The sequence below is a fragment of the Cyprinus carpio genome, chromosome A25, assembly GCF_018340385.1.
Source record: "Cyprinus carpio isolate SPL01 chromosome A25, ASM1834038v1, whole genome shotgun sequence".
In the NCBI taxonomy this organism is placed as follows: Eukaryota; Metazoa; Chordata; class Actinopteri; order Cypriniformes; family Cyprinidae; genus Cyprinus; species Cyprinus carpio.
The window spans coordinates 20,921,025-20,943,780 of NC_056596.1; the positions used below are offsets into that span (position 1 = coordinate 20,921,025).

At 34.6% G+C, this 22,756-nt stretch overlaps 1 pseudogene; it reads left to right on the plus strand.

The window, feature by feature from the left end:
• Positions 1 to 843: 843 nt before the first annotated feature.
• LOC122135706 lies at positions 844 to 22,136 on the plus strand (annotated as a pseudogene).
• The last annotated feature ends 620 nt before the right edge of the window (positions 22,137 to 22,756 follow it).

Below are 22,756 nucleotides of genomic sequence, written 5' to 3' on the forward strand. Positions count from 1 at the left end.
TTTAACTTATAAAATGAATCAAAATAATGCTGTTTCGCTTTGTCTTCAGAGGGCTCGCTGACACAGCTGAAGACCGCTGACGTTATCATGATTATAATGCATCTTTTACAGGTAACAACAATGGAATTTGGTATTAAAACCTGTTTTGTAAACAATTATGCACTAAATGTCATGTTTTAAGTGAGTTAAATTTAAACAAATAGTTAATTGAAAATAATATTACATTACATATATTTGTATTAATAGATTAAATTCTGTAATGCATGAGTCTTTGTTTATACTAATTTTGCTGTCAGTTTGGACTTACTTTAATGCTTATTCGGTCAATACGTATGGACGAATGAGGGCGACATTGTCATTGAACGTTGGAGGCGAATTTCAATTGGAGGAGAATGAACATTTCAACCAGCTTTTCGGTGAACATTTAAATGAGTTACAGCCATAGTTCCAACTCATGTCTACACCAAAGGTATGATAGCAATATAAATCAGCAGATCTCCACGGGCTTGGATTGATTTAAACAGTATGTTTAATCAAGGCAAAAATACACTTGATAAATCAGATACAACTGCCAGACTCAACAACTCAAATTCCAGTCTTCATTAGTCAGATATATTATACTCTTCATGTGATGACGATTATTTGATTTATTGCTTAATAAATGAGGGTTGCATTGTCAAGGGTGTGAATTAAATAACATCTTAAAAAAATTAAAACAAAAAAATGCAACACCATGCACTTTCAAAAATATACTTTTAATCCCCATTTTGTGCAAATGCAACATTTAAAAATGTCAAAAATAATAATCAGGCTTCTTTATTTGGCAGATCCAAAACATTCTTAATGGAGTTGTACATGTCAGAAGCATGGAATGATATCTTCATCAATAACTTCCAGAAGGATCCCACGCTCAATTGGCAATATTTTGGCAGCTCATCTGGCTTCTTCAGACTCTATCCAGGTTTGTTTCAATTCTGTTTCACAAAAACATGTTTAGTATTGCTCAGTCCTACAACTTGAAAGACTCTAAAACTGGACTGTACAGTCTTAAATCTGCTTCCTTGATGTAAATGAGGTATTATTTTTGCTTGACTTTGTACTTTTCAGGAATTAAATGGACCCTGATGCTAATGGCGGAGTTTCTTTTGACCTGCAGAAACCGAAACTGGTGAGACAAAATAAAAAGTATCTGCCCTAAAACATAAAATGTTGTATCCAGTGCTTGGCAAATGTAGTGAGGTTGATTCATTCATATGAAATAAATTTTATGCCAGTTGAAACTTGGATTCAGCAAGGGTCTTTTCTGACCAGTGTGCAATGCAGGAATTATCTGTGTGGATGCCACACCGCAAATGTCTGCTTGTGTCTATGTTAGCACAGCCAGTTAGGCCCTGATCCCACCGAAAGACTTTAATCTCATTCTTAAGTGGTTAGCAGCTCAACGGCCAGGTTAGTAGGACTGACATAGGCTCCATATGTGACTGTTTATGCAGAAGCAAGTGATTGCAGTGAATCGGAATAAAAACACTGTCATTTTGAAACAAGACAGGATTAGATTTACATCACTGGTGTTACGTTTTTTACTTTTGTAGACCACCTAGCCTAAATAGGTGTCTGCAGAAAATGATACCGTATTGCCTTTTTGCCATATTTTCAATATACCCATACAATTGGATGTTTATGTGTTCACACTGAAATGGTCTTAAAATTGTGATTTTGAAAACAAAAATTTAGAAAAAGGATTTCAACTAAGCCATTTTACCAGAGGGATGTTATAAAGTTTAATGTCAAGACCAAAAAAAAAAAAAGTTTTCATATGTAAAAAATGTACTGCTTTAAACATGTACAAAATATATTTTTTAGTTAAAACATAAGATGTTTTTAGTTAACTTAAATTAAGATTCGGAGTGTTGACTAAAAAAATTAAAATCTAGTTAAAACTAATAAGACTAATAAGAAAATAGTTTTTTTTTCACTAAATGAACACAAGATTAAAATTATATGAAGATGTATTTAAAACAATTATTTAATTAATTATTTTGTTTTTATAATCTTTATTAATGATTATATATGTTATCAAAATTATTATTAAACCAGCAATATTTACCAACATATATTTTTACTGAAATATGGAGTGGTGTGACATGCCCATGTAAGAATCTATTAACTTGGTAGAGATTATTTACTTCTCTCACCAATGATTTAGAGTTTTGAATCAGTGAACTGATCCACTGACCCTGATTCAAACGTTACCCTCTCATCGCAAATATTAATTGTAACCGTGAATAGAAAAAAAAAACACTTAAGAATCACTGCACAGTCCACATTGTTGACAGGACAAAGTCTCACAAATATATTGTGACTGTTTGAGATAATGCCCAGTCCTAGACCTTAAATTGGTTACTTTTATAATTAATAAGCATTTTAGCATTGCCCCTCCATACCCTGATCTTAGAAGTGTCTGGGCCCTTCTAAGAAAATCCTCTCTCTCTGTTAGGTATAGCCAAGCTGCCACATCCTAAGGACATTGTCATTGTAGTTGATGTCAGCGGCTAGATGAAGGGTCTGAAAAGACCATGCCAAAACACACCATTAACACATCCTGGACACGCCTGGGGAAAGATGATCTTTGTCCTATGCTACTATTGCAGTAGAGCACATTTGTTTTCCATTTAGCATCACTTTAGTCTTTGTTCAGCATGGTTAAAATTATGTTTTTGCATGTCCTTTCCTAGTACACGGATTATGTCCGCTACGTGGAGCCATGTTTTAAGAAGGGGACGTTGGTACAGGCAGCACTTGGACAACGCGCGAGGTAATATCGCTTATCCACTTCACTTGAAGCCTGAGAAACTAAAGCCAATGACTCCAATCAGCACGGGCAGGATACCGGCTCTCTACCATTCCCTCATATGCACTCGCATATGCCTCGTACGTGCATGTATATGAGTGCGTGGGTTTTCTTTTCATGTTTCTTTTTTCATTTTTAAAATTTACATGAAGACTTTATTTATTATCTTTTTTATTTTTGTTTGTGTTTTTTACATGTCTCTAAATTATTCCATTATTATTTAGGTCTGCAAATTTATTTTTAATTGTTTACTGTTTTTATTCCCTGTGACTTGATTTATTTAATTGTATTTATTTATTTATTTAATTGATTATATAGGTTTAGTGGGTTTTTACCAATATATTGTAAAAACTTATGACGATTTCAAACTATTTTTCTGAAACACTTTTTCCATCTGCCTATGGATGGAAAAACAGGTAGTCCCAAACTCACCCATTTAAAACAATAAGAATTATAAAGAAAATAAATAAAAAGTATGAAAATATAACAAAATAAAAATTTAATATTATAACAAATTTAAAAATAGAATTAAAAAATAATCAATCAATAAATAAATAAATAATCACACTACTTCTTGAGCCAAGTTACAAAGTCGGACTGTTTTGATTGAACCCACAGAGCCACGACTTTTTTGTGAAAATCACACATGTGAATGTTATAGTTGGTTATACAGAGGAAAGATACATTAAAGATAATAATAAATAATAAAATATAATATAATATATATATATATATAATTCTATATATGATATATATCATATATATATATATATATATTATATATATATATATATATTATAAGGTGTGTGTGTGTGTGTGTAATAAAAACATTGTAAAATATTAAAACATATAACAAATTTAGAAATATAAAACTTTCATTTAAAAATTATCTTAAAATCATACACTTCTTGAGCCAATGTTGTAATGCCGACTGGTTTTGATGGAACCAGAGTTAAAAAAAATTGACTTTTTTGGAAAATCAACATTTGAAAGATTAACTTATGAGTTGGGTATAGTCTTAGTTTAGAGAAAAATATAAATGAACGAATTAAATTAATAATTAAATAGAAGAAAAAATAAATAACCACACACATTTATCATAGAGAGTATATATATTATATATATTTATTTTTTCTTATATTTAATTTATTATATATATAATAAATAAAATGAAAACACATCTAACAAATTTTGAAATACAATAAAGGTCATCTAAAAAATCACACACATTCTCCTAAGTAAATGTTCTGCGTCAGACTGATGAGCTGTGAAACTAGGCAAGGGCATTAGGCCCATCCACATTCTGCTGTTTGCTTTTTAGTCATTGTGATAGACTAGCGGCTGGGTGATTTGATCTAATGTGCAGCTTTTTTGCTTAGTTATTATCCGAGAGCAAGTAGGGACGTACCTCTAATCTCTGGAATACAGTCAGATACAAATTATAGAGCCATCAGAGAGTGAAGGCAGCACGTTCCATCTTTCATGTCACTCTCATAATACTGTTTTGTTAGTTAAATAAAATTTCAGACAGTTTTATACATGTAATAGGAGTAAGGCCAACATATTTACATTATTTAAATATCGTGAATGGATTCAAATGTATTTTGATTGAATTAATTACATGATATAGCTGATTAATTAATAAAATCAATCACAATTATGCATACATATATCAATGTTTGCTGAGAAAAAATTAAGATTTTTTTTTTACATAATCATTTAAATACCACCTTTCTGCCAACATTGTTTTCTTTATAATACAACTTTAACATAATCCAATAATGCAACTACTATGTACATCGTCTAAATGTCTACAACAAATATACGGATGACATAAAAACATATAGGACACTTGGACGAGGTCCTGCGCACTCACAGACTGGTACTTACTACGGGTGAGGGGGTCAGCAGAGCTTGTAATGATAATACAGGTCTAAGTCACTCAGCATCTGCTCACTGTGCTGACACAGATCCTCTAAGAAATACTCAGAAAGACAGCAGCACCATGACATCTCTGCCCCGCCTGCTCAGATGGTCAACTTGATCCAGAATTTTGTCCCATTTTTGTTCAGCGTGTAATTGCACTTAAAAAAAGCGTTACTTGAGAATGATGTCTTCGTAAGTATGAACCTATGTATTGTCACTGCTCAGATAATAAAAGACATGTAAAGTTTGTAAAGATTATGTATTGATATAGGGATTTCAAGCGGTAAAATTTGATACATTTAAGTAAATCACGTGAATAAACTATAATAATAAAGAAATCTTTTCAAATTTTTTTTGTTTATATTATTTTAGGAAAATCTCCTTTTTCTTCTCCTGTTTTATACCATGGATGGCCAGTGTTATTTTGACAGTGGATTAGAAATTTTTTTTATCCAATATTTATTTTTCAGCTTCATTTCAAATAATGACATTATTAAAGAGACATTTTTTGTGATTTTCCTTTGCTAGTGAAAGAAGTAAAAACGTCATTAAATTTTCTATTGTTTCGCGTCAGTCCCATCTCTCCTTTTCAGCATTTCAAGATGCTTATTGAAGAACTCCATGGGAAGGGAGAGGCTTAAAGTAAAAAAAAGCCATGGAAGGCGTAGTTCCCGTATCATCGCTGACGTCAGTATCATTGCACACAAATGTAACAAAACTATAAATACGGTGCCAAGCCTCTGCACGTCCTCCATCTTCCTCTCTCCCTATCCCATAGCAAATAGCAAGGGCAGCCTATGCAACCAAGCAATTATGGATGTGATCACAGACTGAGCCATGGGAAGCTTTTCCCAATCCGTGTGTGAGGAGTTCAACTGGCCCTGGACACAGAAGGTCACACACAATTCTGCTCGCCTCTACAGGGAACGGAGGGTGTAAACCATATGAATTACTATAAAAATTGCATACTGCTCTGATAAATTGGTGGAGGAACCTTCTTTGAAACTATCCTGTTCATTGAACTTTTTTCCTTCATAAAAAGATTAAGACAATGAGACTTGATTGAATGTGAATGTATGGATATATTTCCTTCCTCAGGAGCAATGATCGAAGTACAGTAACAAAAATGTAATGGTTTCAGGTTCGGGTTTTCACTTACCTTATTGGCAGAGATATGACCTTCTCAGAAAACGTCAAATGGATTGCCTGCAACAATAAGGGTATGCAGTCAGACAATAATAAACACTAAATCATTTACTCTCCCTCATGTGCTTCCTAACCCGTATTAATTCCTGATTCATTTTCTAAGGTGAAGACTTTCAGTGAGTAATGGCTTAAATTGTGCTCTGCGTCTCATGACATGGAATATAGTAAATAAAGTAATATGGACCACTTTTTTATATTGTGCGTTGTGTCGTTTTTGGAAGCTTGAAAGATACGTATTAGAGATTACCCCCCGTTTATAACAATAACCGGTAAAATATGCCGAAAAGCTTATACTCGTACTTTGATCCTATTACTAGGTTAGTATACTTCACCATCTCTACAATGGCTGGACGTACAGGCTGAATGTCATGGAGTATCTTCATGTTCTTTGAGTCGACGATGGTCATCAATCTATGACCATGACATAATCTGGACCGAGGCGTATATGGACAGTGTGGTGAGTGTATGACTTTTCAGAAGAATTGAAATGCAGATTCCACATTTCATAAATTTAATTTTCAACTGTGCTTGTCTCATTTCAATGTATTTTGATGTGATTTTGTTGTGCTGTTTACTCATATATATATTTCACTGTTACTGTACTAATGTGATTATTTTTCCATTCATAGCCGTGTATTTTTCTCATCAACAAAGCTTCCTAATACTAAGGATGGGGTAACGCTAGAAACAGTAAAACACACACCACACGGTACTGTAGCGTGTACAAATAGAAGACTTTAGATATTTAGCCTATTCTCAGAGTATAATGTAGTTGTTATCCTGGGTCTAGCATATAGGAACTTCTTGGTTTAGGGCTCCCCCTGCTGTTTATCATCATTTATCTCATTTGTGCTGGACATGATGTGATGACCTGGAGCTTTCACTAATAAAATCAATATGAAATGTAGCTTTCAACCCATTTTGCTGCCATAATTTGAGGGAATTCTGAAAAAATGTTGAGGACAAATTTATTTTATTCATCTGGAATTGTTTTGATCATGAAAAGTGGGCATGATGAGACCGGGAACGTGCATTGAGAAACGTAAAATAGGGTTCATTTTCATTTCATGTTGATTTTAACTGTGTTGCTTTTAGCGGTCTGAATTGTTCGGTCCATCAAAGTGTAAAAATGCAAAATTCCTCAAATCTCTCCCGTAGCTGTTCAAAAGCAAAGCTCACAGTCTTCTGCTCATGACGTCAGTGGCATGCCAGTGTTCAGTAAGAAGAACGAAAACACTTTTCCCCATGGCATTTCTGCTAGGAGTGGTGGGAACGACGTCCCCATGCTGGAGGTCATGAAACTTGCCCCCGCGATATAAGGTACAAAAAGAATACACTAATAGGGTTGCCAATGTCAGTTTGAAGCTTTACATCATTTTTCAGAATTTTTTCTTTATATCATAGACAAACTTTGTATTAATCTAAATTATATAAATATGGAATATATCCATGCATAGTTCGTGCCAAAATAAAAATTTGAATGTGTATGTGTGTGTGTATATATATATATATATTATATATATATATATGGTGGTGTGTGTGTGTGTGTGTTGTGTGTGTTTATGGCAATAAAATATTTTAGAATTTTATAATAAATGTATTTTTTAGTTTGCATTATTTTCATGACAATTAAATAGATTTACATTCCAAATTCTTATTAGTATTTATTATCTCTGCTTATGATTTTTAAAAAAAAATACTGCAATATATATTTTTTAATTAAATCAGCTTAAAGGAAAAGGCAAATGCTACCATGAACTATAATATTTTGAACAATTTAAATATATTAATATGATATTTGATATATATTCAAACATTATTACACATCACTTTAGCTTCTTTCTTAGTCAATTATTTATAAATAAAATAAATATTCCAATACAAAAATATTTCAAGACATTTTAATGAACATAGCTACAAATGCTGTGAAAATGTCAACAAAAATATGAAATGATGAATGCTAATGGTTTCATCTTTTAGCTTGGAGCACATGGGTATGCCTTCCTCATCACAAACAATGGATACATCCTGGCACATCCTGATTTAAGACCACTGGTGAGTCCATCTGAATTGTCTCAATCACTCAAGCATCTGCTCCTCTAGACAGATTTGAAATATAATGGACTGATATTGATTTGTCATCCCTCTTGCTGGTTTTTCTCGATTTTTGTAACAGTACAGTGATGGGAAGAAGTTGAAGCCCAAGCCCAACTACAACAGTGTGGATCTGTCAGAAGCTGAGTGGGAGGACACTGAGGACAGTGTGAGTTGTCCACATTCCTGTAAGCATCACCAGCACTGTTTTACGGCTCAGAAAAAATCATAATGATGTCCTGGCCCTGTCTGTGCAGTTGAGAACAGCCATGGTGAAGGGAGAAAACTGGCACTCTGAGTTTAGAGATGTGAGAGCAGCTGGTGGATAAAGGGGTGAGTGTGTTTGCAATCAGCCATATTTTATGTTATAACGTTAAATTTACTTGAACTACTCCTTTTGGGTGAATTGAACAAGCCCTGACAAGAATGTGTCCATTTAAGCACATTTCCCCTCATATTCTCATTACATGCAGAATTAATAAAATGTTTAATTTTTGCCTAATAGCAGACACACACTTCATTATTATGGTATATTTTTATCAGTAAATGTGACCTGGACATGGTTCTTGATAGGTTTTGTGAGATTCATTCTTTTAATAACACGTGTAACCTAAAGTGATAACAAATTAAGTTTTATGTAATTGTTATATTGGGCAAACAACCTATAATAAATCGGTCTTTGTGACTGCATATTTTATTTTATTCCCCAGAAAAGGCCATTGTTTCTCAAAAAATGAATATTTCTACACAACCATCAATGAAACTCCATTTATGATATACATGCTACTAACATTCTTAAAATATTCCCTTCATACTTACATGTTGAAATTAATTAAAAAGCACATTTTATTGTGAAGTATTTTACCCTTCAGTTGACCATCATATGATGTGCTTTCAGCTTTGGGATGGTGCTCACAAGAGGTCATGGACAGTACATGTTCTTTGGGAATGTTTCCGTGGAGGAGGGTGAGTTTTACGTATGATTAATAGCTCATGTGATATACAGGTGGTGAAAATGATACAGTACCCTTCAAAAGTCTGAGTACAAGATGATTTTAAAAAAAAGGAAATGAATGCTTTTATTCACCAAGGACTTATTCAGCTGTTTAAAAGAGACAGTAAAACATTTATAATGTTACACAAAAATTCTATTTTAAATAAATGCTGTTCTTTTGAAATTTCTATTCAATAAAGCATCAATCTATCAAGGTTTTCACAAAAATATGCAGAACAATTATTTTCAACATTAATAATAATAATAACAATAATGTTTTTGGAGCAGCATATTAGAATTATTTATGAAGGATCATGTGACACTGAAGACTGGAGTGATGAAAACAGATCTTTTAAGTTGTAATAATATTTCACAATTTTACTGCATTTTTGATCAAACAAATGCATTCTTAGTGAGCGTAAGAGACCTCTTTTAAAAACATCAAAAAATCTTACTGACCCCATATATGTAAAGCAGCATCTAAAAATGTATATAAAATTGATATCATTTTCTATTATTATAAATACCGATATTTTTTCACTTTTTGTTTAGATAACCATAGATCACAAATTTAGTCATTCATATTTTTATGATGGATTTTTTTTCTGTTTAAGACCAAAAGTCTGGGTCTGCGACCAGGGTAAAACAATGATATTTATTTATAAAAGGCATTTGAAAAGAAGCCAAAATGAATGCTTTTACGGAGATTTTAAAAAGTTTCCTTCATATACCAAAAAGAAAAATGGTTTAATAAACCTCAACCCCTGGGAAATAAAAGTGCCTGAAGCTGAAGGAACACCCATTAAGAAATTGTCAACACACACAGTGAAAAGAATGTATTGTTATTATAGAACGAGGTACCTCATAGCTACTGATCTTTTTCTCCTTTCTTTAGGTCTTCATGACCTTCAGCAGCCAGACCTCTCTATAGCAGATGAATGGTAAGTACTGTCGATTTGAGGTGAGAATATGAAAATCGAAAAAGCCTGACACTTTCTTCTGAACACAGTCAGGACAACAGGTTCTTTAAAGGGGTCATATGAGGCTGATTTCAAGTTTTCCTTTCTCTTTGGAGTGTTACAAGCTCTTGGTGCATAAAGAAGATCTGTGAAGTTGCAAAGACTAAAGTCTCAAATCCAAAGAGATATTCTTTATAAAAGTTAAGACTCGTCCACGCCCAGTATGTGGGAAGATTTGCATAACGCCGCACAAATGTTCACACAAAGAAAGAAGGCATAACCTATGATTCTCGCTGAGCTTTGTAAAAAAACGACAAGTTTTAGAAAGGTGGGGCATAGAGGAGATACAATAATGTACAGTATGTTCAAAATAATGTGTTTTTTGAACCTTAAACTGCAGAAAAATATTACATTACACCAAATACACAAAATAACATTCTTTTTAGCAAGATAATATGACCCCTTTAAAAACTTTCAAACTTAGTTCTACAATCTTGATAAGGGTTAGCTATTGTCTTTGGTTTACCCACTCAGGACGTATTGTGAGACAGATATTGACCCACACCACCGTAAGCTCACTCAGCTCCAGGCTGTGGTCCGATACCTGACTGGGAAAGAGCCGGACTTGGAGTGTAAGTGTGTAACTGTCTGTTTGACATTTTCTGTAGTATTTTCTATGTAGATGAAAAAACCTTTAAACAGGAAATTTTGCTCATTCTGATTTTAAAATTTGTATTATACTGTGGCTAATTTGCTGAATGTTTTCAACTAACAATAAGAGTGTACTTTCAACTCTGTTTAACACATTTTATCATCTTCAGTAACAGTAACCATATGCTATTCTTAAAGTAAAGGTTTTATTTTTGCATCAGGTGATGAGATACTTTCTTCAGCAAGTTCTTTTCGATTGCAGTGGTAACAGCACCACTGGAGGGGCCTACTGGACAGCACTTACGCTAACCGCCCCAGGGTAAGAGGCTTTATTTAATCTTTGTATGTTGTGCTTTTTTGTGTGTCTCTTTTTTATTTTGAAGAACTTTTTGGGAAAAAAAACAAGGAGTCAGTGTTTATAGTCATTCTTTTTTGCTTTTATCTCTGTATAGCGTAGATGAAGGCATGGAGTCGGCTTTCCTGGGAACCCGCTCTGGGCTCATGCGTGTGATCAGATATGCAGGAAGTGAGAAACGTGTTGGAAAGTGAGTGAACGATTTTAAAAAACAAACAGCATGTATAGAAATTGTATATTTTTTAATTATCATGTATTATCATTTGTACCACCTAAAATACATTTTTAAAGTGTTTTGAGATAAAGAGAAAAGATTTGATACCATTGTCAGATTTAATTTCTCATTTGAAATATGTTATTGAAACAATAAAAAAACGGAGAGATTTTGGTCTTTCCCCAAATTTCCTAATACTTTGACCTCACAGGAAGTTCTTGACCCCTGTGGACAAAGAGAACCTCTTCACAGTGGACCACTTTCCCATTTTGGTATCGCATGGCAGCTGAGAACAAACCTGGTCAATTCTTCTTCTATGTCCCGCACGATGATATAAACAAAGGTGCTTATGTGACAGTTCATCAGCTATAGTAAACTACTGTGACGGTTACTTAACATAAAAGAACATCAATTAATGGATGACCTCTGTCCAACAGGGAAGAACACTTTTGTGGCGGTAACATCTGTGACGGTTACTGAAGGGAAAAGAACAGCTATTGCTGGAGGTAAGATATCTGTCTGTCATTGTTTGCTCAAATCTGATTTTACATTCAACATATCATTTTGTGATCATTCAGCACATTATTAGTTATACAAAATGAAGTAGGTTCCAAAAGTTTGAGACCATATTAGAATTTTTTGGGCTGATATTAAATATTTAATTGTTCATGCTCATTTCCCCTATTTATACATTTATAATACCTTTGTCACCATCTAATGCTCACAGTTAGTCTTTTGTGTTTGAATAAGCTAATTAATAACACTGTTAAATATAATATAATCTTTTGCACATATGAAAATAAATATCCATTTTTCATTCTGTACATTATAAATGTCTTGTTGCATTTAAAATGATTGATTTTAGTTGTTAGTGTATTATTTTTCTTTTATTTTGACCAAATAATATAGAATTTTAATAACATGAAAATAATAATCCCTAATGTAGACATACGTTACTTAAATATTGAACATACATATATATTTAAAATATTATTCTGTTTTTCAATTTTAGAAAAGTGTACTATTTAATATGCTAATTAACAACTGATTGATTGCAACTACAAGAAACACAGAGCTGGTTTCTTAGGAGAATTTCATAGGAAAATATAGAAGTTTTACATGAAATCATATTCAGTATATTCTTAAACATACTTAACAGCTAACAGTTTATTATATTTGGCTTTTTGAGTCTTTTTGAACCAGTTTGTATGAGCCGTAATTGCTCCTAATCTATGTTGGGTCATTTGCTCTCCATCTCTTGCTCCCAAACATACATTTATAAATATATGTTCATCAATGATAAACTGTAGCTTCCAGTAGGTTCCTCATGTGCTTTAAACACACACTTCTGGAGGAAACGCCATCCACCTACACACTCTGTGGCTACTGCTCCCTTTCGGATAGTTGACATCAGATCCTCCTTTTCATCCTGCTCTGGTTCCTTAGCCACCATCAGCGGCTGTTGCTGCTGGCTGTTTCCCTCTGTCAACTGCTGCTGTTCGTGAGCCATCAGAATTGCGTAGATGCAGCCGTAGGTGGCTGCTATCACCATCATCACACACACCATGCCACACACCACCCCAGCTACCACCACTGTGGCAGTCGCTCGACGCACGCTCACCGGTAGACGCTGGCGCATGCAGCCGCTGGCGCATGCAGTCTCCGGCCGACCCGGCTGGTACCTGGTGGCCCTCAGCAGCAGACGGGCTCCTGGTCTCCAAGATAGAGGGGGGTAACAGTGTCTAAACATCTCCATAGGGATACTGCGAAGATCCTTACCATGCAAATTAGCAGGAAAGGAGCAGTTGACAGAATCTACATTGCCACCTATGGAATGATAAAAGAGAAAGACAAATGTTTTATGGAGATTGAGAATTAATTTAAAATATGAATTAAAAATGTAAAAAGTTAAATGTATGGTATATGTTAAATATGTATATAGAGTATATTTAAATTTATAGATTAATAGATTTATTAAATATATGAAAATTCTGACAAATAGGCAGATATAAGCCTATATTCCAATACCAATAAGCCTATAATTTTGTGTTTTGGCTGTTAACAGATAAATAGTCAGTAAATAATTTTGATAATATTTGGTCTTAAAAATTAAATAAAATAAATATGAATTTCTATAATATTCATTCATAATTTATTATTTTATGATTCATTTATATATACAAAAACATACACACACACACACACACATATATATATATATATATATATATATATATATATATATATATATATATACATATATATTTGCATATTATTTGGCATATTATATATTAATTTATGATGTATTTTATCTTAGTCAATGAACATGGATGGGTGGAGCAGCTAAAAAAACTACAAGTGAATTTAGACATCACAACATTATAATTATCACATCGCGGCATTATAATATATACTATGAAAAATGGGTATTCATTTTGGGTTTTGCTAAAGATTGCAGTTAACAGTGTCATTGAATTATTGGTGTTTTTGTGAGAGTTAAATGATGACAAAGGTAATCTAAATGTAAAAATAGACTAAATGAGCTTGCAAGATTCAGCATTAACATACTTCTGTCTTGTGATGTTTGTCACATTTATCCAATCATTTAGTTTGTTAAACTCTGTCCTTTTTTACAATCAAATGCAACTCGCATTCATCTCCACCTCCTTTCAATCAATAACCAATGCATAGAAACCACATCCCACCATACATTTTTTAAATAATTAATTTCACTCAGATTTACATCACAACAAGGATAAGATCTGTCACTACTTTTTTTACACTGTGACTTTAAATCTCTGAAATCTCTCTAAATCGGCATATAATCTATATAATGTTGATATATTGTACATCACTAACTCCCAGCAGTGATAAATAACTTCTCTCACCTGTATAAATAATCCATTCCAGCCAATGCTTGAGTGGAATTAAATTGCAGTTGCAATTCCATACTTTTCCCTCAAGCAAAAGGTGCTGTAGAGCAGTTGCTTGCTCAAGTGAAGTCTGCTGCAGAGTTCTCAGCCTGTTACCCATAAGCGAGAGCCACACTAGGTTCTGGAGCCCATCTAATAGGTGTGTGGGCACAGAGCTGAGACTGTTCAAGGAAAGATCTAGACGCCTAAGCTCAGTCAGGCCTTTGAACTGATCTGGATTCAGTTCCTTAAGCCTGTTGTCTCTTAGAGCCAGTTCTGTTAGGCTGCCGAGGTCAGAGAACAAGTTAACGGGGAGCCTCACAAGGAGGTTTTCAGAGAGATCCAGGACTTCCAGGTTATTCAAGTGGGAGAAAAGCTTGAAGGGAAAAGGCTGGAGATAAGGTTTCTGGAGAGGTCTAGATGAAGCAGTCTGCTGAGATTGGAAAAACACCCAGGGTTGATGCTGGAGAGAAGGTTTCTGGAGAGGTCTAGATGTAGCAGCCCATTAAAATTGGAAAAACAACAACTCCCAGGTTCCACAAATGGTGGAGTTGTTATTTGAGAGGTTGAGGTAGCTTGTGTCAAAAGGAAGCTGGTCCAGGATGGAGTCCAAGGAAGCCAGTTGGTTAAGGTCACTGCAGTCTGTGTGGTTGACATTGCAGGAACAGCCTGATGGACAACTTTTAGATGCTCCACAAAGGCTCAGAAGAGTCACTAAGAGACCTGAGGAAACTACAAGAAAATGGAGAGAGTTAGGAAACTGTGAGAGTTGAGAAGGTTGAGGATGCCGTAATAAGTTGAGGATCTTACTTATAATGTTTCAACCTGGTCTGCATTGTCCACCAAACCCTGTTTGTAAACAGTTTCTGAGCAAACGGGGCATCCACTGGTCTAGGCCAAATAAATGGCTTCCTTCTCCATCATGATGAATCCACCAGGAAATTGGTTAAATTCACCTGGAATTGCTGAGATAATGGTAACAAAGCAAGCAAACACTATTAGACGAATGAGTGAAGAATGAATGAAGAAAGACGACTCCTCTAAGATCCATGTTCTGCTGGTGCAGATTATGCTTGACATTACTATTAAGTTGACTGTAATTAAAATGAATTATTAAATTAAATGAATGCCCTGTGAAGGCTGAACATATATTACATCATGAGGTCTAAAAAAAAACAATGCAGACCTGAAATGGATTTGTGTCTTCAGAAGGCAAAGAAAGAGTGAAAGAGAGTACTTTGTATAAAAGCTGCCCAGAGGCCAATTGTTTGTTGTGAGAGAAAAAAGCCAAGTAAAAAACTAAAGGCGCTATGAGGAAAAGTATATTTCCAGCTACTCCACACTATACTCATATATGTTTTTGAGCATTTTATTAATTTAAATTATTAGGTTAAAAAGATAATTTGCTATGCATGTACTTGTGTGTATAAAATACACAATATATAATCTTTCTCCTTTTATTCTGTCACATTTGTTGCATTAAACTATCAAGGATTAAACTGTCCACACCATTAGATAATAAATCAGAGCTGAGAACACAACATCCGCTTTATCAGTGAAAAGAGGATCAAATTTTGCATGCTGGAATGTGCACTTTTGCATAATACGTAAAATTGAATTAAATCTGTAAAAAAAAAGAGATATTTTTATATCTGGTTATACATGTTTGTTCTATAGATCTAGAATAGAAATAAAAGCCTAAAGGAAATTTATCAAAAGCACCCCGATTTAAGAATTAAATGGTAATGAACTAAAAACTGTTGTAAAGAAAGCAAATATTCTGTCTAACGAAAGTCCTAAATATTGAATGAGCCCAAAATAACGACCATTGATTTTATTTAACCCTAATCAGTGAGATATGATTGCACTAAAAGCAAATCAGACCTGCACATACCTTCCAGTAGTCCTCATCTATGGTTCCTCATGATTACTCCTCTCAAGCTCTCAAGACAGAGTGAGCGAAACAACAAAAAATGAAAGAAAACAAGAGGAGCTGGCAGTTGTTCACAGCTTGAAAAGTCCAGAGGTGTATGAGTGCGGATCTCACATCAGTAAGTGGGACTAACATTAGAACAGTCTGTGCCTGCCTGCTCGGCCAGAGAGAGAGAGAGAGATGGATGGACTGAGGAGGGGGCAGAGGAGATAAAACATCAGCTGATACAGCTTAGAAAATGGTAGCTTCTTTTTCATGGCTCTTTGCTGTAGCTTATGATTTTGAACATATGAGGATTAATCGTGTGATATACAGCGTCAACAGATGTTGTCAAGCAAAACATTAATACAGGGTTGTTTTGCTCATGGAAAACCTGGAAATATCAGGGAATTTTAAAATGAAGATTTCCATAGCTTGAAAAATCTTGAAACTTTATAATAATAATAATAATAATAATAATAATAATAATTATTATTATTATTATTATTATTATTATTATTAATATATTATTCATGTAAATTGTTAACTAAATATTAATTTATCTTGTTATGATCTGCTCTAAAATATTGAATTGACTGGAAAACTGTTGAGAAAAGTATTTTAAAGATCCTGGCAATAATATTTTTTGTTTGTTTTTACCAAATATTGTAAATATTTATTAAGTTTTTTTATTCTATATATATTATATATATATATATATATATATATATATATATATATATCATATATCTATATATATATATATATATATAAACAAAAAAAACAAAGTGACGTGACATTCAGCCAAGTATGGTGACCCATACTCAGAATTCGTGCTCTGCATTTAAACCCATCCGAAGTGCACACACACAGAGAAGTGAACACACACACACACTGTGAACACACACCCGGAGCAGTGGGCAGCCATTTTTATGCTGCGGCGCCCGGGGAGCAGTTGGAGGTTCGATGCCTTGCTCAAGGGCACCTAAGTCATGGTATTGAAGGTGGAGAGAGAACTGTACATGCACTCCCCCCACCCACAATTCCTGCCGGCCCCCGAGACTTGAACTCACAACCCTTCGATTGGGAGTCCGACTCTCTAACCATTAGGCCACGACTTCCCCATATACATATATATATTTGTAATCCTCAGCAGAAATCTAGAAATAAGAATGCAACCTCTATAAAATGATCTGAAAATTTTCTGATTTTATTATTATTATTTTCTTCCATGTGCAGCTATTGGAATGCAGGCATCCGCTGGTCCTGCTGGAGAGAGTGTTCATGTCTATTGCCAAACAAGTGAGTTCGACCTTTAAAAAATATTCATATTAGATATTTGTATTATTAGTATGTATATATGTTAAATATTTCAATACATATAATTAATTAATTAAATATATATATATTATATTATATAATTAACAAATATATAATGTATAATTAACAAATACTAAATTATACATGTTAAAATGTTAATATGAAAAGTGAATACAGGTGTGAATCTGTCACTGTATGTAAAAAACAAAACAAACAAAAAAAAACAGATAATGTCCTGCAAGAAAATTTTTACATTTTCTGTTAAATGATGGACATTATCTTCAACCCAAAAACAATTCACAATGCTATGTGTTTAAAATACGCAAACAACTGTAAAAAATCTATTCGGAAAATTCCTTCATATTAACACAGCACACTGAGCCGTATTTCTTGAGTGTGTGTAGTGTAGAGGCAGACTGCAAATGGCAACAATCTAGTAATATTAAGTGTTGCGGTCCTGAAGGTCTTCGATTAATGGTGTGTATCTGTTCCTGTCCACCTCACACTGACGAATGAGCAAATAGTATTTGTCACTGGAGATTTCTAAGGGTATACATGTACATGCTCCACGTCTGCAGGCCTCCAAGCAATTCATCAAGATGCTTGCAACTTACCAAACACTTTATTCAATGCAATTTGCCACAATGACTTATGGTCCCTTCTGGGGTTTAACACAAACAAACACAAGGGCTCTTTTCTTGTTGTTTTTGCAATCTAGTGCAACACACACACAAACAACTATCTAAAACATTTAACCATTTTTCTAATTTTCTTCTTCTTCTTCCTCTATTTCCTGCTGTCAGCCAAACACCACAGATGTAAGTAATGCATTTTTATTTCTAAGGCACATTTGATTTATGTGGTACTACACTTTGGTGTCCCATTACTTTTTTTTTATTTACACACAACCCCCACAAATTTAAACATGCACCAAATATTAGAAACAGAGTTGCAAAAGACTCTTTTTAGGCCCCATTCATAGAAAGTGCCGTAATGTAATCTCTATACATTTAATTTAGCAATTTCACCACTGTAGTGTTTACTCAATATAATGCATTTGATAAAATGTTCTTGTCCATTTACTAAAGCCTTTGCGGTTGTCTTCTTACTCTTTGCAGTGCAGTGATGTGGACGGTATTTGTCCTCTCAGCTGTGATAGCATTGTGAGTGAAGCTAATTGACTCTTCTTTGTGTTTATCTTTATGTAATCCCGTGAATCGTTGTTCATTTTACACAAACCGATTAACTATAATGAATTTTTGATCCAGTTTCAACAAGGGGATTCAATTCTAATCCAACTGTTTTTTCACAGGATGTGAAACTGTTATCTTGTTGACAATAATGGCTTCATAATGGTCTCAAAGGAAAAAGGAGATGTGAGTACTTCATACACTTTGTTGAACACACATTGACCTTTTTGACAACATGCCTCAACAGCATTTTTGTCACAGAAGAGAAGCGCATAAAATGAAAAAGGGTGAGCTGTGTTAGGTGACCCTGTTTTAGCTGCATGTTTGTCCTTGCCCAGGAGGTTTGATGTGAAGGGCAGGTGACGAGATAAGCGGATATTCTCCCGTTAGGACTAGATAATATACCACAAGTTTGTCCTTGAAGCAAATAGATGGAGTCTCAAATAAGACAGTGATTGAGAGAATGAAAATGGACTTGGTAAAATTGGATAAGCTTGGAAAGGTCACCAAATCTTTTTTAATTTTAGCGCTTGGGCTTTTATTTATAGGAGAGTAGAGTGCATACAGGAAATAGGATCATCGTAATAGAGAAGAAGCACTTTATGCAAATGAATATGGTGCTTGCATACAATAATTTTTTTTTGCTGTGACAAAAATATCCTTTAAATTGACAATATTCATGCCGTTGACCAAAAGAAAGCTGCTTGATCTAAAAGTGAATTCTGTGTGAGTTGTGTACTATTACACTATTGACAATACACAGTGGACTATAAAAATGTTTTATTTCAATTGTTGTGATTATTATTTTCATCATGTATGAAAATGTAAATACTGTGTATTTCAGGCGTCTCCAACCCTGCTCCTGGAGAGCTACTGTCCTGCAGATTTCAGTTCCCAACCCTAATCAAACACACCTGAACCAGCTAATCAAGGTGTTTAGGGCTACTTGACAGACAGGTGTGTTGGAGCAGGGTTGGAACTGAAGTCTTCAGGATGGTAGCTCTCCAGGAGCAGGGTTGGAGATCCTGGTGTATTTTGTTACATATCCATTTCTTTATGATCACAATGGTTTCATACCATAACCGCAGCTGTTTTATAGCCAACACATGTACTGTAGCTATGTGAGCAGTAGCCAGGAGATTAAATGCTTATGGAGTCGAATCCCAGATTGCCGTGGGGCAGACAGGGCAGATTCAGGCATCTGTTTGCATCATCTGTCTATGAGTGCGCAGGTGGTGTGTGTGTTTATATGTGTGTTTATTCATCATGGGATTCAGACCATGATTTCATAGTGTGTCATACTGTATAGCTAAACTCTGTATAGAGTAATCCTTCACTGTATGATTTATTCTCCGTGACTCTGTTTTGTTTTTCACACAGGTTGGTAAATTCTTTGGGGAAATAGATGGATCTGTCATGGCCCAGTTACTAAAATCTGGGTTGTTTAAAAGGTAACTGGACTCCTCAGATACTGTTTTTTATTCATATAATAAATGAATAGAATAGAATAGAATAAATTTAATTATTTGGTGAATTATTACTTTAAAATTTGGTGGTACTTTGAAAATTTGAACATGAAGTAATGCTACTGTATATTGTTCTGCAGGGTGACGCTGTATGACTACCAGGCCATGTGTAAGAACGCCCATCATCACACTAGTGGAGCGCGACCACTGCTCAGCGTACGTACACAACTTAGCATCTATTAAAGAGAAACCTATCTTTTTAATGCATAATGCAGTCCTATATTGTGCTGACACCATTGACAATCTACCTCTGTTCATCTCACAGCCTTTTCTACGGTCTGCTGGCAATAATAAAATGGTTCTTTCTCACATTTTGTGATGTAAGTGCTGTTTGAGGTTGTGAAACCAGGGGGAACAGTAAAATATGTTATTCATTTAAAATGTAAATATGATTTGCCCCAGTAAAATGTATCCTTATTTTTGAAACTTACAGGTTTCTGTTGGAGAGTTCAACATCTGTGGACTTTGGCATAATGACTATGTAGTGGATGGTAAGTTATGAAAGTAACAGTAACAGTAAAACTGTTGAGACTGGACTGAACTGCACAATATAATAAAAAGAGGCCGTTGCAGTTTGTCATGATGTGCTTTTAGTTCACACACACTTTCAAACTTAAGAAATCCTCAAACAACCAAGCATGTAATCTTAATCTCCGTAATATTTGTGTATCATTTAATGTGTCATCACATGTAGTGTCTGCCTCGCTTCATTTTCTTTCTTCATTCTCCATTTCCATTGTTGTTCATTATTTTGCTGTGATTGTTTGTCATTGACATTGTTCAGCTAAAGCTGGGTTTCATGCAAGTAAGTATCCACATGTGTATTTGAACACGTCCTTCATCTCTAGTTTGTGCCTTTCTTTAGCCAGGATCCAACTAGAGCCTGAGATGGTCATTTGTAGCTAATGAAATGCCTTAGTCATCTGTAGTGCCTTTAGCATGGAAATAGGTTTTTATAGACACAATATTAGTCTAGTCTGAAAGTTTAGAAATTCCCTGATTTATTGCGGCAATGGGAAAGTAAGCATTTCAAATAGTGACATTCGATACATAGTGCTCATTATTAATCAGAGATTATTAAACAGTTGTGCTAATACACTGTATTGCTAACTGCTTTACTGACCTAGACATTTTAATGTATGAAAGGCCTCTAAAGTTTGTATAAACATATTAAGGCAGATCAATATATTCCGCATATATAACGAAATAGCCATTAATTGAATCCATTATCTATTGGTTTATAAAAGAAAACATCTTGTTTTCTCCAGCTCACAGACACAGAAGAAAGTGGAACTAATGCCGCCTTGGTAAAACACAGAGTATCCTGGCTTCATGTATGACACATCCATCAGAGAGACCAACAGAGATCATCAAATGTGGCCGTTGTCAGAAGTAAGTCCATCAGTCAGATTGTCCTCAGATTGGTGGGTTTGTGCCAGTAACAATTTGTCAGTTTCTCTCTCCCTTTCCTCTGTCATGTTTCAGGATGTTTGTCCTACAGCAGGTTCCTAACAGTAAACCTGGTCATGCTGGTTGGGTCCAGGCCGACTGCGACTGCTCCCCGACAGTACGCCCCCATTACACTCGCGCCCAGAGAGGTCAAATATATCCTTCCATGATGATGAGTTTTTTCTTTTGTTTTTGAAATGTGGTTTTAGTTAAGCTTTGTGGGAAACTGAGGTCTTCTTAACTCCTTTGAACATAACGCCACAGTTTTTAAGTGCAACAGGATGAAAATCTCAGAAGATTCGCAGACGACCGGAATCATGTCACGCATACCATCCTCATGTAAGCCACCACAATCATTCAGTGCATGAAACGACTCAGAAATATATATATATATATATATGTACAAATGACTGTTTTGTTGTATATTGTTCTTACAGGAAAAATGCCAAGGATTTGTGGTGGAGCATGTGGGATAGCCGTGTGTCGGACTCTCACACTCTACTTCATATGTTTGGGACACTTCATTGGCTCTCCGCTGATTAATAATATGTCCTTTTGCCATGACCGCTGTCCCTGACAGTGGGCCAAATGACCACAAAACAGTACACTTGTGAGGGTAAACTGTGGATCTTTAGCATCAGAATTCAACCAAAACAGGTTTTATACTACATGTTTTAAAGGGGATAGTTTTTTCCCCCAAATGTGAAAGTTCCTATACCAAATTTGGAATGACAAAGGTGGTGGAGTACATGATGACAGAATTCATTATTTTTGGTGAACTGTCCCTTTAATTTGCATCATACATTGTTGGGGGGAATTCGATTCTGCCCCTACCGGACTTAATATGGACACTGCACAGGTGATATTTTTTCTCAGTGGAGAGCTACAGTGATAAGATATATCATCTTAGATTGTTCCCCCTCGTTTGTGTGGGACTTGATGTTATACATCAGATTTGCTATTCTCTTAATTTTTTTATATGTTTAGGATTATGATGAATGTTTTAAAGCAATTAACATAGCAGTGGCAGCTAAACTGCTCTTTCTTTTCATGATGGTTACTACTTAATGTTTTTTCATTGAGCCACATTTTCCCTCCCGAAAATCCACTCTGTAATGAAAAACATTTCCCATATGTTGTGTAAGATGGATAGTTTAATAATTTTTAAACTTATATGTGTTTTAGTAGTTACCTGTA